At 47.9% G+C, this 17,407-nt stretch overlaps 1 protein-coding gene across 2 annotated transcripts in view; it reads left to right on the forward strand.

The window, feature by feature from the left end:
- The first annotated feature begins 4,128 nt into the window (after positions 1-4,128).
- LOC106640398 (zwei Ig domain protein zig-8) overlaps positions 4,129-17,407 on the forward strand; it is a 73,464-nt gene continuing 60,185 nt past the window's right edge. For both annotated transcript variants that reach the window (XM_014354425.2, XM_014354427.2), the window contains exon 1: positions 4,129-4,173. The gene's annotated coding sequence lies outside the window, so the exon portion shown is untranslated. The remainder of the gene's footprint in view (positions 4,174-17,407) is intronic.

A 17,407-nucleotide genomic window follows, 5' to 3' on the forward strand; every position in this document is an offset into this window, starting at 1 on the left:
GCTTTGGGGTGAAAGGTACTTTTCCCTCGGCTGGAACACAGTATACGTGCACGCCTGCAATCAGCTTAGGTGAAAAGGAAGGAGGAGCTCCTCGAAGAAACAAAAAAACAACCGGAGGCTCTCTAGAGTTGAATATCGACTGGGTGTGGCGGTAGTTGGGTCGCGAGTCTCTTCTCCCCCCTCTCGAAAGTTGCTGGTCTGTACTTACTCTCTTGTATGCGAATCGACGAACCGAGCGTTGAACTGTCTCGTTTGTATACGTACGGGTGACACCTTACCATCATATACCGTGTAGGGTCTGTTGTGCCGGGAGGTGATAAATTATACCTTCTCGAAATCCATAGCTCGATCATCTCTCTCTCGATTACAATAGAAATTAACGGGTTTAATTAAGCGCGGGTGCCAAGGGATAAGGAGTCCATCTCGGCCGGATTGATTGCTTTTCGAGTGCTACGGACGGGGTGTCTTTGTTTGGGTTAATTGCCGACGGTCGTGCAAATTTGGAAATTTCCATCGTTGTCCGTTGTTGATATTTATTGTTTGTGCGCCCATGCGGGTGTGGGATCGAAATTGAAATTCCGCCAATCGGCGTGTGCCCGGGATTCGTGATGGAATTTCAATATTCCTCTCGGTCTTGCGAGATCGTGGCGATCTCAACTGCAACGGTGGAAAAAACAATTGACCGTTACTTACGTGTAATTTTTCTATATGGCTGGAACGGATCACTTACATGATTTTTTTTTTTTTTTTTTTTTTTTTTTTTTTTTTTTTTTTTTTTTTCCAGTAAAACACCTATAATGCCTGCCTGCGCGTAGAAAGTCTCGTTCCCGTATCTTTGAGTTTTGTGATCTGGAAATTCCCTCGATGCTTTCAAGTTACACCACTTACATGTCGACGAAGTATTCGATACACGTAAAATAGAATGGAAGAACTTCACGAAAGATGCTCGCGAATCTTTTACGAGATTTGGAGAATTTTTCCTTGCCGATTCGATGATACTACCAAAGTTATGAAAAAAAAAAAAAAAAAGATCTTTCGTAAAAAAATATGAAAAGCTACTCGAAACTTTTAACAACCGACAAAGTTGAAGCCGCGAGCGCTCGTTGATAATTTTTGTAAACTCCCTCGATTCGCGCACAAACAGCCCCTGTGTCGAAGTTTCATCACGGGGAAGCGGTAAAATTGCATTCAATCAAAACTTTTCGTTTGCTACAAAGCCGCAAAATTTTTACCGACTGCAAATTAACGATCGAAATTGAAAACACGAAAATTACACCGCGGCACAAATCAAACCACCACAACAGTAATATATACCTAAAAACCCACCTACTCCTCTGTTCGAAAATTTTCCACCGCCTCGTGTGACCCCGCCATTGAAATCCGTCCACCCAAATGTGACGCCGCACACCTGTAACTTCGGCGCTCACGCAAATACACCCAGCAGCTGTCGTTTCATGGCGCGGGAGATAAACACCAGCACCGCCATTGGGAGCCAAAGATTCCGCAACAAGCCCCACTGTGAATGGCCCTCTGATTGCATCCCGTATTTTTTCCGTCCCCAGCAACGATGATGAACATCGCTAAACCGTAAACAGCTGAACCACCATCGGTCGAGCTCGTGTAAACGCCCTCTTAATTAGCGCAGCTGACGCGTTCCTCGCCCACCTGGGGTCTGCACGGGCAATCTAGCTCCCGTAGGCTCGGGTGCTTTTGGTGGTTTTACATCGAGCGACCCCCCCCCTCCTTTTCCTCCTTTTTTCCTGTACATTGTACTTTCATGCATTGACGCACACACGGATGTGATACCGCACACAAGTTCTTAAAAGCATTGACAGAGCGCTCGACAACGCGCGTGGAGACCACGGTGCTTCCACCCTTCGGGATTCGTGAAATTCCAGGTTTTCGAGCGACCACTCGAGCTTGAAAGGAAATCGCGCGTGGAGAAGCTCCGATGGTTTCGCCCTTTCTCCCGCATGTACATACGTGTCCGCGTCACAAAAGCGAGGGAAGATGACTCGTTGCAATGTAGATCATCATCGGGTAGGTTGGTGGGTGTGTTTTAGGGCTTGGGCCGATCGATATCCACCGCTCAATCTGTTGCTTCGGTCGTTAATCTTATGGATTAGCTCTACTACCTACGGTCGTTCCAAGGATCATTTTTCATCGGGTGCCGAGGTAATACAACGATGACGAATGCTGGACTGTGGACTCGCTTTTTTTTTTTTTTAACCCAAACTCCAGCCACGCTGTCATTGGTTTTCTACGCGAAATATCTCCATGGCGATCGATTACCCGAGTATTTTCAGTCCCGTGAATATTCATGGGGCCACACGGGCAACCGTCATAACCGCGAGAGCGCGCTCTGCGGAGGTGGCAAAGAGTCGCCGACCGCAGTAGTACGAGTCAGCGTTCGATCGGACCCCACAAATACAGGTGTGTACCTGTACGTCGCCGGGCGGCCACTGGGGCTGGAAGAGGGAGGATCGATGACAAGCCCAATGAGTTTATTGTACGCGTGATGGGGTTGTTTCGCGCGATTAGCTTGTATCGGCGAGCGAGTTGCCAAACATTCGATCGTCGATGTATACGCGCTTTTCGTGTTGTTCCCGAGAGCTCTTAACCATGTAACCGTAGGATGCAAAAGTACCGGCTTCGAGAAGTACAGGATACGTGGCGGGGAAACAAGTGGAAATTGCATGCTGTTCTCCGCTCGAAGGTGGGGTATACGGTCGTGGACGATGGCTCTGCCGAGAGGAAAGAAAAGAGAGGGTAAGAAATAAACATAGGAACCGCCCGCCCGCATGCCATTTCGCAATCAGGCCGGTGTATACCGTGAACGCTCGAGCTTTCAATTACTCGACCTCCCCCCCCCTAGCTTGCCCCGAGATCATTATTCCAAAGACGATCAAAGAAATTTCTTTTCTTTCTACCTTTCCTCGGCTCCAAAGACTATCTTGGCCGATGCTCTCCCGTTTGTGCAGGAAAACAACGCGAATAATCAAAGAATGCACGTGTGTAGCTGCGCTCATTTGCTGGAGAACAAACGAGGGAGCGAACGAACATTCGGTGGGCTAGGTTGTGGTGATTAAAAAAGAAAAAAAAAAAGAAAATTTCACAGCTAACGTATGGGTTCCTTTTTTGTGTAGCATGATCCCATTCGGCCGCAATCGGATCGAAAATGAGAGACAGTCCACCTGGCCCTTGTATGCAAATAAGCGACCATCGTCATTCGGAAGGGGATATGTATAATCAGCATATACCTTCGTCGAAGCGTCAATGCTCTAACCCGCCCCATTCTCGTCGATAAGCCCATCCGTCAAATGAATGATTGGGTCCCCCTTGTAACACTCCCGCGGGCCCGACTCCTCCCCGACTCGGTTACCGAGGAAATTCATTTGCATCATTGATCTTCACCGGAAAAATCATCGCCAGCGCCCTCGATGGGACGAGTTCCTCTTGCACTGCACTGAGCCGTTGTGGTCCTGCAATTTTTGGGGTTATTGGGACCCATTATTTCTTTTGTCCGATGCACTTCATCATCGGTCGAGACGAGCGAAAGATGAAGCAAACGTGGCGAAAGAAGGCGTGGCGGAGGGAGAAAAGCGCGCATACCTTTTTCCCCGCTTCGACCGGGACGGGGAACGGAAAAGGAATGGTCGATACGGGTAATGTGTGCGCGGAGTAAAAAAAAAGCGGGCGTGCCCTCCCTGTCGCGATATCGGTGTATCGGGAAAAGGGATGAATGCACGTACGAGGCGCGTGCCCTTTTTTCGACCTCGTCTCCTTGGGAGTTTTTGATTTATCGAGGCGGAGAGCGCGGCAAGAAAATTGGAGGGATTATTGTCGTTTGGAACGTAAAGCAGAGTACCTGCGAGGGCGGGTGTGACTTATCGTCGAAAATTGTATTCGAAAACTTTTTAATGGGGACGCTTTGGGCTCCCCGAACGCGTATTCTTTACGACCGAGACGCCAAGTTTTTCGGCCACTTTGTGTGCACAAGACTCGTATTTACGAGGGACGCGCGCCGACTGATGAGAAACGCGCAAGTTATCATTACTTTGGCCCATCATTTTTGGGCAAGTTGTAAGAAAATATTCGTTAACGATGCCTCGTTGTTTCTTTTTGTTTCAGGACTCTGACGTACACATTTGTACGCGCACTGCCGTAAAAAAAGTGAGTAAAACACACCCTGTACTTTCTTTTTTTTTGTACTTTCACATGCTTATCATTGTTTTTATTTTTTTTTTTTCAAACTCTCATCCCACTTGCCTTTGACTCAGCATTTTCAGTTTTGCTTTGACCCCAAAGCACGCACCTCGAAATTTCGAGCACGCCCAAACGACTGCCGGCGACTGATGACTCATTCAGCGAAAGCGAGGGAATTTTAATCCGAGACCCTGCAAGGTATAGACCCAGAAAAGCCCTCCGTGTAGTGGCACTGGAACACCAAAGCACGAATCCGTGCAGTTCTGGCAAAGCGAGCCGCAACTCGAGAGGCGAGGCGGGACACCGTTTAGCCCCGCGTATGTGTTGCCGGCAACTTTGCTCGATACTCATCCTCCGGCTTACCAAAGTATCTCGATATAATGTTCGCCAAAAAGCTTTGCGATGGACATGGACGGATGCGAGCAGCGCGGGGATAATTGTTGGGGTTTTGGAGCCACAAAAAAAAAGCGACCGTTTTCACGCTTCATCACGTTGAATATAAGAAAAAAAAAAACGATAATTTACGTTGGATTTCGTTCGGTGCAAAGATGTGTATACCTCCTCCGTTGGAAGGCACGATCCAGCATCGACACGAGCACTCGCATGCTCCGGACGTATTTCACCAAGCACATTTCTATATACTGCTTATTTCCATATTTTTAAAACGCGCGCAATAATATTTCTCGCGCGGGGGTTTGAAAAGCACTCGCAAAAAAAATTCCGTACGAGTGCTTTGACCATACATCGTCATTATCTAACACACGTGCGCGCGTAAAATCACACACGCGTACACGCCGTAAGAATAAAAAAAAAAAAAAGAAAAGGGACAGAGAGAGAGAGAGAGGGGTGAAAAACGCTGGCCTACTGCACAATATCTCGCGGCAGCAGGGCTAGCTAGCAAATTCGCTCCCCCACCCTTTGTTTCAACTACTATCGCCACTACTGGTATGGAAGCGCGGCAGGAGTCAAAAACGCGGTTGGAAAAAAGAAAGAGCAGCCCCCGCGATAAAGTACAGGCGGTGGGGTGAGTGTGGGCGCGCCCGAGTGTACACAAACGTACACGTAAAAGGGAGTGTATGCACACACGTGACAAACGCAGTAGCGGTAGCCAGGAGCGAGGAGCTACAGTGATGCATCGCGCCGGGGGCTTACTTTTCATCCGACGAATTTATTTATTCGCTCCTCGCTGGAAGCTTCCCCCGTTACCCCAACCCAGTGCTGCTAGGGAACTGATACGCGAGAGTCTATGTGCACGAGGGGGTGTGCGCGCGGAAAGGGCCGCTAGTTCTTTTTTCTCGAGCCCGAAAACTTTCCTTCGAGAGGTAAGGCTCGCTGCGATGGGGTCGGACGAAACTCTCTCTCTGTATGAGCGTTTGAGCGACTTTTTATTTAGGGAAACTTTATTCTCGGAGTCGCTTGGAGGCCGCATTTTTTATTCGACGACGCATTTGCTTGGTGAATGGAGAAACAAAAAAAAATAATGATAACAACAACTCGAGGAACCTGTGAAAAACTGGGACAATTGATTTTTTGTTTATTTGCGAGCACGTGCTTTCTCGTGGCTTATATCATCGACTATAGACACTTCAAATCGAAACAAATTGTACCTAAATTGAACAGAGCATACAACAAATGGATACAAATAATCTCAAACAGTGCTCGTTTCTCTCTGTATTTTGTTCTCCATTTATTTAATTTTTTTTTTTTTTTTTTAGCTCTCCCAGTTTCCTTGATGGTCATTAAAAGTTTTTCGCAGCAATTTCTCAACATCATAGTACGAACGCAATCAAAGAAACAAACAAGAAAAGCTGGTCCACACCCTCGGGTAGCCCCATAGTGCACAAAGACACAGTTTTATCAGATCCACTGCACCAGAGGCGAAAAATCAAACTCGCGCCGGCAAGTATATACATCCTAAATCAAACGCGAGCAGAGGCTGCAACCCACGCGAGCGCGAGCTTTGGATTTATCGACGCTGGCGAGCCGTTCGTTTGGCACGACTTTACGAGCGTCCGATTGCCCATTTCTGCTTCAGGAGAGCTCGTGCTTCTGGTCTCCGACTAGCCGCTATCATCCAAAAGAACCCTTGATTGGATTTCTTTTTTTTCTTTTACTCCTCCGTAAAGATGATAAAGGGTATTTTTTTTTTTTTCATTCACATAAGGTTGTCACTCGATCAGTTTTCATCATGTATAATTATATCCACGCATCTAAAGGCCGTGTAACATTCGTTGATCACCGTATGGATCACAAGGTTTCCATTTCAACGGCAAATTCGCCAACTCCCCATCGAGAACCGTCCAAACGATTGTAACAGAGGAATCCGATAAAAGCTTTGATCACATCGTTGTGCCACTCTGCCGAGCTTTCAAGCGAGCGACCGTTAAACGCAAAATCAGCCACGGCCGACCAGCCTCGGCCCCGCCACTGCCTCTCCACTTGTAACGCATTGCCCACTTCCGTGGGGCCAAAGGTTACCCCTCCTCCCCTGCACGACTCGCGCGGTCCGCTGTTTCTGCCGGTGCTCCACTGTAAGTTGTTTTGCGCCCGTTCCAACCTGCCCCTATACCTATACTTGGCTGATTTCACGCTTCCCCGCGCGTGACATTAATTGGCTGATATTTGTTAAAGTGGTTTTTCTTCCTCCTCCTGCTCCTTGTCGTTTTTTTTTTTCTACATCCCAGTATACTCGGTTCTAATAAATACACCCCGTCCTTACTTACAATATGAGTGATGGACGACGCGCGTCTTCTCTATATATACCTGAACGCCGGGAGACTCCCCCGGCGCCCATACACACATTTGAGAACAAGAAAATTGAACTCCCGCCAGGAAGACGCTGTGGAGTGGCCCGGAGTGGTTGTTGTTACGGCACTCTGGCGTAAATCATCCCGAAACGCGTGACGAACGCGAAAAACCACCCCTGGGATATCGAAGCGCATGCGTGTACACGTTTTCCCTCCAATACGCGCACGTTACATTCTAAACGAGCAACAGTGACAATTCACGGGAGAACGAAATTCATCTCGCGGGAGGGTCGGGGATTCTGTTGTACGAGTTTCGCCGAGTCAGGGGGGGCCTCCATTTTCGAGCTCACCGCGACCGGATTAGTTGTAACCCCCGCGCGGGGGGGATTATAAACGGCGGAAAACTATTTTTTCGAAAGTTATTTCGAGAGCTGTGAGGAACTTCCTTTCTCATGAGGGGAGAGGATACCCACGCATATATATGCCTCCTTTAATAAACGCCGCGTCGTAAGTATACGGCTTACGCTCCCTCGCTGTGTAGTTATAGGTCTAGTCGCGCCTCTTCTTTTCGTTCTCACCCCCCCCCCGTACGCGTGGTGCTCTATTTCCGTTTCGATGGTGGGTTTCGCTAGAGGTCGCGCATATATTATATATTACGTCGCGATTAAATCTCATAATGCTAATAAATGAAAATCGATTCGGTGGGCCGGAAAATGTCCGCGATCGCGTATAATCATGAGTCGCGCGTGTGTGTATATTACGGCCACCTGCGCGAGAAGAGGGCTTAATTGCTCCCCGAGCCGGTTTACCCGGGGCCACCGGGGATTTGAAAATGCCGCGAAAAAACACTCGCTCAAACTATATTACGGAGGGGAAAAAAGAAGAAGAAGAAAAAAAATTACTTTTCTGATCCGATGAGAAATTACCTCAGCGAGGCACTGCTGAGGTCTCCCTGCACGTGCGAAACGACGCAAAGTTGAGACGTGCAAAGTTCACGGCGACGGGCACGCAGAAAATTAAAAAGCACCAGTGCGAGATTAAAAAAAAAAAAAAAAAAAGAAAAAAGTGAAGAAGACAAAGTTAACCGCAAAGGCAGGGGGGGTTATTAAATTACGCGTGATCAGCTGCCGCGAAACTTCCGTTGTAAATAGTTTGCCAAAGGTGATGGCATCGAAAATAAAAAAGTTTAATCACTTTCCAAGAAATCTCATTAATCGTTCCTACTGTGTACTCCTCGCTGCTGACCCGGCGGAATTAACCTTCGACTGGCTGGCTTGTTTTTTCTTTGTTTTTTCTCCACTCGGTGGGAAATGAGATTTTTCATCATCGGACGAGCAGGGAGGAAATAATGCCGACGTAGGTAGTCCGTCATTATTCGCGGATTAGAGATGGCGTTCGACCCCCTTCAATTCGAAGAAGGGAAATTCTTTTTTTTTTGTCCACACCACGCAAGGGGAGCCGAAAATAAAATTGCACGTCTCGCGTTGAAGGGGGAATCTCGTCTTTCCCCGAGACCATAAAGTCGCACCGATGAACATGAGCGCGGAGATTTCGCCTCGGCATTGAATACACCGGCAGTAAATAGTAGAGGAGGAGGAGGAGGTCTCTCTTCGTACAGCTCGTAAAGAGGATCTCGAAATACCAAGCTTGTTTTTCTTTTCCTCCTCCGGCCTATCCTTAACTCGGTTCGAGGAAATACCGTTGTCTCGCCACGCGGTATCCGGCTCAGCGTAATCCAGACGAGGTGCAAGAACGGAGGGGCGTTGGGTAGAGAAAAACCAAAAAACACGCCAAAAAAAGAAAGGCCATTTCGAAAGAGGAGATTAAAAAGATTTTTTTTTTCCCACTCGGGATGCCGTGGAGCTCTTTGCCGGGGATGAACCGGAAAAAACTTTGCAGGAGGGAAAACTTTTCTGCAAAAGGCGTTAAATAAGGGCCAGGGGGTGGGGGGAGAAAAAAAGTACAAACGGCTCGTGTGCGGGGGAAATATACGCGAATGAGAAAGAGGATTTTAAATTATAAAGAGGGAGGGCAACTTATCTCGGTAGAGTGAAATAATCCACGGGGATAGGTATACACACGGCTGGAATGAAAGAAGAGCAAAGGATATCGTCGATCGTCTGGAAAAAAATGCCAACTCGAGCGATATCGTTTTCCGTTTTTTTTTTTTTTCTTTTTTTTTCTTTCTTCATTCAAGAGCCATCGAGGAAACATCCTGAAATCGGTCGTCATCCCTGCGACACTCTTACACTCAAGTGGACGGATACAAGAGGCCCTTTATCGCGCCGATCGAGTGCCGTCGATTTCCCAGCCAGTATTTTTAAGAAACGTGTATATATATATGTATGTATGTATACATGTAACACTTACACGAGAAAGGGAGTTTTGTATATGTATACGGCATGCATCTTCCGCGCCCTAAATGCGTCCTTCGTTAGCAGAAGTGGGCGCCGGAGCCCTCGACTGTACTGCAGCAGCCGACGTATATACAGAGCTGGTGTGAAATTTTAATCGTAACTGGCACAGCTCCCTCTGCTCCGTACTTTTGACGCTCCAGCGAGCCCCAGGGCGCAGGTCGATTTTTACGGTTATTAGGCTTCGGGCAAAGTTAATTGGGCATCGTTTCGAGAGATTCCTCGAATATTCCCCGGTTAAATGAAACGGTGCGGGATTTTTCATCCCTCCCCCCCCGCTCGTGGAGGGCTCTGTTGGAACATCATTTGTGCACGAATTGGGTAATGATATCAAACGGTCGATGGTGATGGTGAATATAATAAAACGACCCCTTCTGTCTGTTTGCCCGTCGCACAACGTAGAAGACAATGATAAAATAGAGCGAGACGTACAGTTTTCACGGGGTATGGAAAATATGTATAGCGTGTCTGTGTATATGTATACATAAATGGGGCGGAAAAGCGAGAGGAGGAGGATATATACGTGCACAGGGAACTTGAGGGGCGCCGAACCGGAGTGGCACCTTTCCAAGCCACTGATCCGAGGATCACAGGTATTACTTTGGCCCCGGTCGTATAGCTGTCCCCTCCCTCTTTTCTCGTTCGCTCGAGCGACAACCTCATCCGAAAAACGTCAAAGCACCCCCCCCCTCCCCCAGTGAGAACGCCATACACGTGTAATATCGTCGACACCACTCACTGACATTCAGGTTTACCCGTGGAAAAGCTGCTAAGTCGTCCGCGACGGTCACGTGTCCTCCCTCTTTCTTTCGGTCGCTTTCGGCTTTCATCGAATTGTATTTTTAGACGAAAACTCGACTGGTTGCGGGCTAAATGGGGAACTGAATCTTCTGTCGTTGCAACTACTTTGAGCCATTCGTGGGCTTCGCGGGAAGTCAAGTCAAAATCAGTTGCTCAGTTTTTCATTTCAACGGCAATAACGCGAGCCCTACTTACCGATTTCCTGGATTTTCACACTGGCCACGCAAGAAACTTTTTAAAAATCATAATGGCTATCATAAGTAGCTTCCAAGTCAAAAACGACTTTGCACGCACGATTTTTCTCGCCACGCAAGCCTCAAGAGAATCCTGCAAACAGCTTCAAAATGCCTCAAACTTCTCCACCAACTCTCGGCTTTGAAATTTCTTCTCTCCAGCGAAACTCCAAAAAGAAAAAAAACGGACCTCCGAACGAAAGCTCGCACGTACACACCACTTTTCGCGCGAAACGTATCGGCAGGGGCGCTGTCGCTACAACGAAAGCCATCCCAACGGGGCGACAGCAACGAGCTTAACGCATTCGCGAACGCTGTAATCCCCTGTCCCGCAAATTTTCCAAAAAAAAAAAACAAAAAAAACAACGGAGCCCTGGAGGATGAGAAACCTGTATCGCGATCAGTTTGCCCATCCAGTGAGCCACGCATGCGCACGGACTTACGGCAAACGTGGTGTCAGCGGTGTTTCGCATTCCGCGTCGAGCCTCGGCGACCCTGTCTCTCTATAGCACCCTACCCCCCCCCCCCCCTGCTCGAGTTGCGAGTGTGTACGGAACAGCTGCCACTCGATTAACGAACTTGTACGCTACGAGGAGCGAGAATCGCAAGGCGCGCGGAAAACGCCGATACGCCGCGCAGAGAGTTCGCGTCCTGGGATGAGATCGCCCGCCAGGGGAGCAGGAATTTAAGTATTCCATCTGCTGCTGCCTCGCGCTGATGAAATTTATTCTAGAAAACGATGGCGCGCTCTAACGCTACCGCATACAAGTTTAACACTTACGTTTCAAAAGAGAGAGAAAAGAACAATAAATCGGTAATAGATTTTTTTTTGCCCCGCAAACATCGGTTCTAACGCTTTAACGCGGACAAACGCGGTGCAGCGTCATGAATCTGCTGCGACGAGAGAGAGCAAGCGATATATAGATACACGTACAAAAAGGTGTAAGACGGCGGGAGGGAAGTCTATCTCTCGGTTCGCGCGGACAATGGGAGTAAGGGAGCCGCGATTGTTACAATTCGAGCGGCTTACATAATAAAACTCGTGCGCGCACGAAACCGGGGGTGGAGGGTGGTGGCGCTCGTCAGAACGAAAACATCCGAGGATGAAGAAGCGGCGGGCATGAAAAGGTGAAATTTCAATTACCCTAATGCCCCGGGAGGGAGGGCTCTGAAAAAAAGCTCGGGTGGCACGATAGGGCTGCTCGCGAGCGCGAGGAAACATCGCCGCGAATAAGATAAGCCTCGAGAGCTCCGTGACTGAGAAACTTTCGCTGTGCTACAATACACCAGCCAACTTTATTCGTTTCCCTTCTCCCTTTTGTTTTCTATTTTTTTTTTTTTTTTTTTTCCTTCTCTTGTCTCTTGTGCTTTCTTTCTGGGCAGCCTCACCTGTGTATGTACGTGGTGTGGCACGCGAGATGCACGAAACAAATAAAAAGGCCCATCCGATGTCTTCGAATTCCGTGGATTCCCGGAGTGAACGTGTACGCACACGTGGCTGAGTTAACTTTATTTTGGACGCGATGAAGACGAAGCTCAATGAACTTGGTTTTTTTTTTCCTATCGAAGAATAGTTTTTTCCTTTAGCTTCCCCAAAGAGCCCGATTCTTCTTTCAACTCGTTTGATTTGGCTTTTTTCATTAATTGACGAAAAAATGCCGAGCCCATCGATCCGTGGCTCGTACAAATAAGTTTCAGGCTAAAGTTTGTAAACAAGTACATAAATGTCACAAGGAGCTTTCGGCGCGAGTCCTAAGAGCCGAAAGAGCTATTTGCATACGACGATAGAAAGATAAGTTTGATTGGGGGGGAAAAAAAAAAATTCTCAAGTCGTTTGGTTTTATCCACCGGAGAGAGAATTTTCCGAGGAGGTCTCGCCGATGCGCGTATACCCGATAGGAAGAATTTTTAGATGGATCGTAAAATCGAACGAGGGGTCGAAGTGGTTGTATTTTCTGGGAATTGCATCGCGGTATGCCGGATCATTACTGCACGAGGGGCACAAACGTGTGTAGGTACGTGATGGGGAGCGCCGATTTGCGGTCGTTGGACATATATATATCCGCACTCGTATCTGCGTGGGATATTTTTGTTTTTATCGCGGAGCGCAGGTTCGTATGGAACTTTGATCAACATGGCGACAAGAATAGTCGACACCATTTGGAAACTGATGTTTCCCGTTTCATTAGGTAAAAATGTAATTTGGGAACCATGACATTCCGCAAGGGAAACTAATGGTCCCCGAAGATGGGCAATTCTTCATTGCTTTTAATATACCACGGTTTTCATTTTTTCCCTCGCAGGGGGAGGGACGTAATGCTCACGGCATCCGTGGTATTCTGGGAACACGCCGATATTCACGGGAGGTCATTGGGTCGTTGGGTGAGTGGAGTGTGAAACTCGCGTTAGCTTTCATGGAAACGTTATGAGCGTAAATTACTTCCGGATGAACGATTTCAGAAAAAAGCCCCTTATTCGCCGAGACGTGGCGTATCAAGTTTTTACGGCTTCTCACTCCGAAATACTTGACCTTTGGTCATCTCACTCCCGGAATTCTCAATTTTTCTCGTCAATAAAAAAAACTGCAGGAAAAAAATAAGATGAACATTATTTATATTACAGCTGACTCGAGGACACAAGAGTCATTCCAATCTAACGTAATTGTTTTCTGCCTATATCTCACAAAACTCAATAAACTCTAGGAAAATAATACCAACCAACTCAATTTCTCCATTTTACATTTATCGAGGCTAAACTATTCCAACAAATCAGCTGGAATTTTCGAAATGTCCACCAAACGTATTGTGCCGTGTTTCTTAATTATGGGTTTACGTCCCGATAATCCAATCGCGCTTCATTGCATTACACTCAAAATGTGGCATTAATTTCCAACGTGCTCTAATATATGTATTTTAGTCCGATATCACATATCGTTAAAGCCATACGGAATTATTTTGTTTAAATTATTAATTGATTTCGGCGTTAACTTGTATTTTTAACGTTCAAGAGGCTCAACGGATTAAAACGGAAAAAATTAATCAAACGCACTTACTGCGTATTAAACAATAATTCGTACTTGTCGCTATTCATGTAACGAAGCCTCTGTCGCGATGAGCCACTTGAGAAAATTCACCGTCATCGGGATGAAACGGTACAAAAGGACAAAACAGACAAAACGAGCGGACAGCGAGAGGAGTACCGGCAATTTCCGCAGAACATTAGCCTGATTAAAGAAAAGCGCTCCTTATCAAGTGCCATTGTTTGTCGCAGCGAGAAAAGAGACCGGAAGGGAAGAGACGAGCAATTGAAAACTCAGCGATTGAAAAGAAAAAAAAAAAAAAAAAAAAAAAAAAAGGTCAAAAGCAACGAAGAGCGCGATCAAAGTGTCGGAAAAGAGAGCGGAGAGGGAGCAAGTCAGCGTATTTAGAGTGTAATAATGTTTTGCAAGCGAATACAGTGCGCCTCTACGTTCCCATTTACCTCGGTAAAGCAAAGAGCGCAGCTGTCGCGAGTGTACGCGGATACGTCGCTCTTTGCTCCGCGAGTAATGCACACCTGTCTCGGCTATTGTTTCCACACTCGCGTTGTTCTTTGGAAAACTCGGCTGCCGGCGTCAAAGCGAGCTTCATTCACCTGTTGTCTCGAACAACGCGAGCGGAATTTCTTCTTGCATTCGTCTTCATTCTCCCGCTCGCGTGGACGCACAATTTCTCGCGAACCCAAGGAGAGGCTTTTCGGTAACTGCGTGGGCTAAAAGAGAGCAATCTTTCCCCGCGAAATGTCACTTTACCAAGCAAGATGCTGTACCAACCAATTATCCAAGCAATCGCGTACCGATACATGGCTCACACACCCACACACATACATGTCGGACGTTTAAAGTAGCTCCGTCGTAATTTTCAAAAACCACAGCAGCAATAGTGGCGCTGGTAACAATTTGTTTCTTTGGCACATATGTGCCCACGTGGGTACAAATTACGCAGAGCTGCATCCATATAAATTATATACACTTGTCGACGTTGTGTCATTTTTCCTCGTGGGATCCAGTCATACGGTGAAACTGGTCTACAGTGCTGTAAAAAAAAAAAAAAAAAAAAAAAAACGTGCTCGCTGCTTGTACTTGTTCGCGCGATAGCCAATATTTCAACAAATTACGCTTCGTAAGTTGAATCAGATGGGGGAGCAGCAAGTACTTTGGAAACCATATCAACGTAACTTGATGCCGATATGTCTCGATTACAGTCCATACTTGTGCAGGGATTGTCGGGTCGCCGCGCAACGGTTCGGCCAACAACACCGACTCGCAATGGCCCTCGAGTCGGGTACACGCGGGGACTCACTTTGGAAAACAGGTCGAGCAGGCTCTCGCCCACAAACTCACGAGCGTAAATCTCGATTAGTGGGTGCTTACACGCGCCACCGTCCACCCCCTTATGGGTTGTGTATATACAGGGGGGTGAGAACAGCTCGATATATCCCGATGGCTCTATACTCGTCGGCTGTAGCAGTAGTACGAGTCAGCGCTTGGTCAGCCGCAGCTACGAAACTTCGTCTTCGAGACTACTCGTCAATTTGCACACGTTCACACGCGGGTCGATACAACGTGGATTGTCGTAAGAGTGTGTCAGTGGCTGCTGTGTATACAACGCGTGGTATTGCTGCTTTGAAATATGGGAGGTACATATGTTTGCCATATGTTTACGGTACAGCTCCTTCCGAGGGACGTAAGCGTAGGGGGTGAGATAAGACGAGCGATAGACTGTACACACTCGCTGCTCCCAAGGGAGGGATGGACGGGTCACGCATTAGGTTGTGCAACTGATGCACCGGACACGGCTGTGTTTGCGCGGGTCGTGTATACATTTGCCGAGGCGTGTGACGGATTGCGTCGTGCTCGAGAGAACGGGGGCGTATAGGTGCCGGAGAGACAATCGTTTCGGGTGCATCGGTAATGAGACGCTCGGGCGCAAATACATCGGTTCCCCGAGGCGGGCTGGCCACCTCCCGTGCGTGCACCTAAACACAAGCTTATAGGCTCGGGTTGGCGTGCGAGCTACGTTGTTTGACGACTGTTTGACGCTTTAACGCGCGCGCTCTCTCTCTCTCTCTCTCGCCTCTTGGAGATTGACTGACGTTTTTGGGACTCCCGGAGCACGAACAACTTTTGCCACACGTAGTATAACTGTTCCGTACGCGGAGGAAGCGAGTTTTTAGGTCGGCGTGAGGGTATCGCTTTGTGTGATCGATATACGGCGTTTGGCGCTTCATTTTTGCTTTTTTAATGTAGCAACGATGAATATACTCGAATGAACAGCGTCCGATGTCGATTTGCCGTGTGCACTGTATACGCCATCTCAATTAAAAGTGCGGGATACCCCGTGCGTGCACAGAGCTAGAATATTAATTTCTGTTACGCGGCTCACAAACGTTGGAGGTGAAATATGTGCCGAACAAAGTTTGCCACGATATTTCTGTCCAATATATCCATAAATTTAAAACCACGTGAAACGAAGGAAATTTTTTGTTGATTAAAACTACGTGTGCGGGTATACACGGTACAAACGATGCACCGAGTCCCTCGTGGCTTGGCGAATGTTTACAGTGGATGTTCTGTAGAGATGAACAAATGTAATACTCAACAAGTTGAATGTCTTAGCGTGCCTCTGACAACATTGTACAAACAACATGAAACACGACGAATGAACGGTTGCACTGTATTAACCGATAATCAGATGCTGTATGTTGTTTGGCTTAAAAAGCCCATCACCGGCGCGCCTCTTAGACTGCAAAACAAAAGCTTGCATTTAGTTTTCGTACCGGCGTTCCACTTTGGCGCGGGCGCGCGCGTGCTCGTTTAAACCGTTGGTAGTTGGCCTATGTGTAGCTCTCGAGGCGACGGGGCGCGGCGACAAATGAAATTTCTTGCCTCGGCGCTCCCTCTCGTATCTTCCTCCGGGAAAACGGATGCCACTCCTCGGCTCCCTCTCTCAAAGGGGCCGGAAGGGTAGGTTCCGTGTATTCCCTATACATTTTGACGGACACACACCAAGAAGCAGCTCTCTCCGCAACGAGTTCAACGGAGTTTCACTCGCCGAACAAGAGCTTCGCGCTCCTCCACCCCCCCCCCCACTCTCTCTCGTTTCGTTAAACACGAAAGACATCACAAGCGCTGGATCCGGTGGCCCTCAAGTTCGGTGTGCACCCCTTTGGGCGTTTATTAAAAAAAAAATCCCCAGGGACCAGCCAGTCGAGCCGCGCATAATCGGGTGACTTGCTTGTTCGCGAGATGCAAGGAGCTGTATCGATCAAACGAGCTGATTAACAGCGGCAGCGGGGCCAAGAGTCTTGAGAATTCCATAAATTTGGAAAATTTTCCGAGGCACGCCTTGCAAGTTGAGGGCCATAAAATCCACTCTCGGAACGCCGGCGTTGGTGATTTTCGCGCGAGCTACCGTGAAATCTTCGCGGCCCCTCCTCGCAGGAATTTCATCGATAAAGAGCCTGGGCATAGGCGTTGCTCGACTCTCGTGGTTTGCAACCTAATTGAATACAGGTAGCAGAGGAATTTTCAACACCAACTGAAGAATTTTAATACTCCCTCAAGAGCGATTTCCCCCCCCCCTCCCTCCTATGCATAATTTTTATTCTCCAAGTGTATAGTTTCACCGGGTCTTTACGCAATCGATGCACCAAGTTCCGTTATTTGAGTGTACAAGGTGAGGATAGCACCCGGGCGTTACCTGCGAGCCATTTGGAGGGTGGCGGAGAGACAGAGGAAGCGAGAAACATCAGAGATCGGAAACTCCTCGGCACGGGAGGACGCGCCAAATTACAGGTGGTGAGAGATATTCGGCGGGCTATTACCGAGATGCTATCGAGCAGTGACTTCTCGTACGTTGGCCAGCCCCCGTTTTGATGAAAGCCAGGGGAGGGAGATAAAATCTCATCGCACGCGAGCCCTCCCGCTCGAGCTGTGCATTTGACTTTGAAATGCCTCCCCGATGGT

Source organism: Copidosoma floridanum, unplaced genomic scaffold (assembly GCF_036245765.1).
Source record: "Copidosoma floridanum isolate Cflo_tuat_1 unplaced genomic scaffold, Cflo_Japanese_pri ptg000001l, whole genome shotgun sequence".
NCBI lineage: Eukaryota > Metazoa > Arthropoda > Insecta > Hymenoptera > Encyrtidae > Copidosoma > Copidosoma floridanum.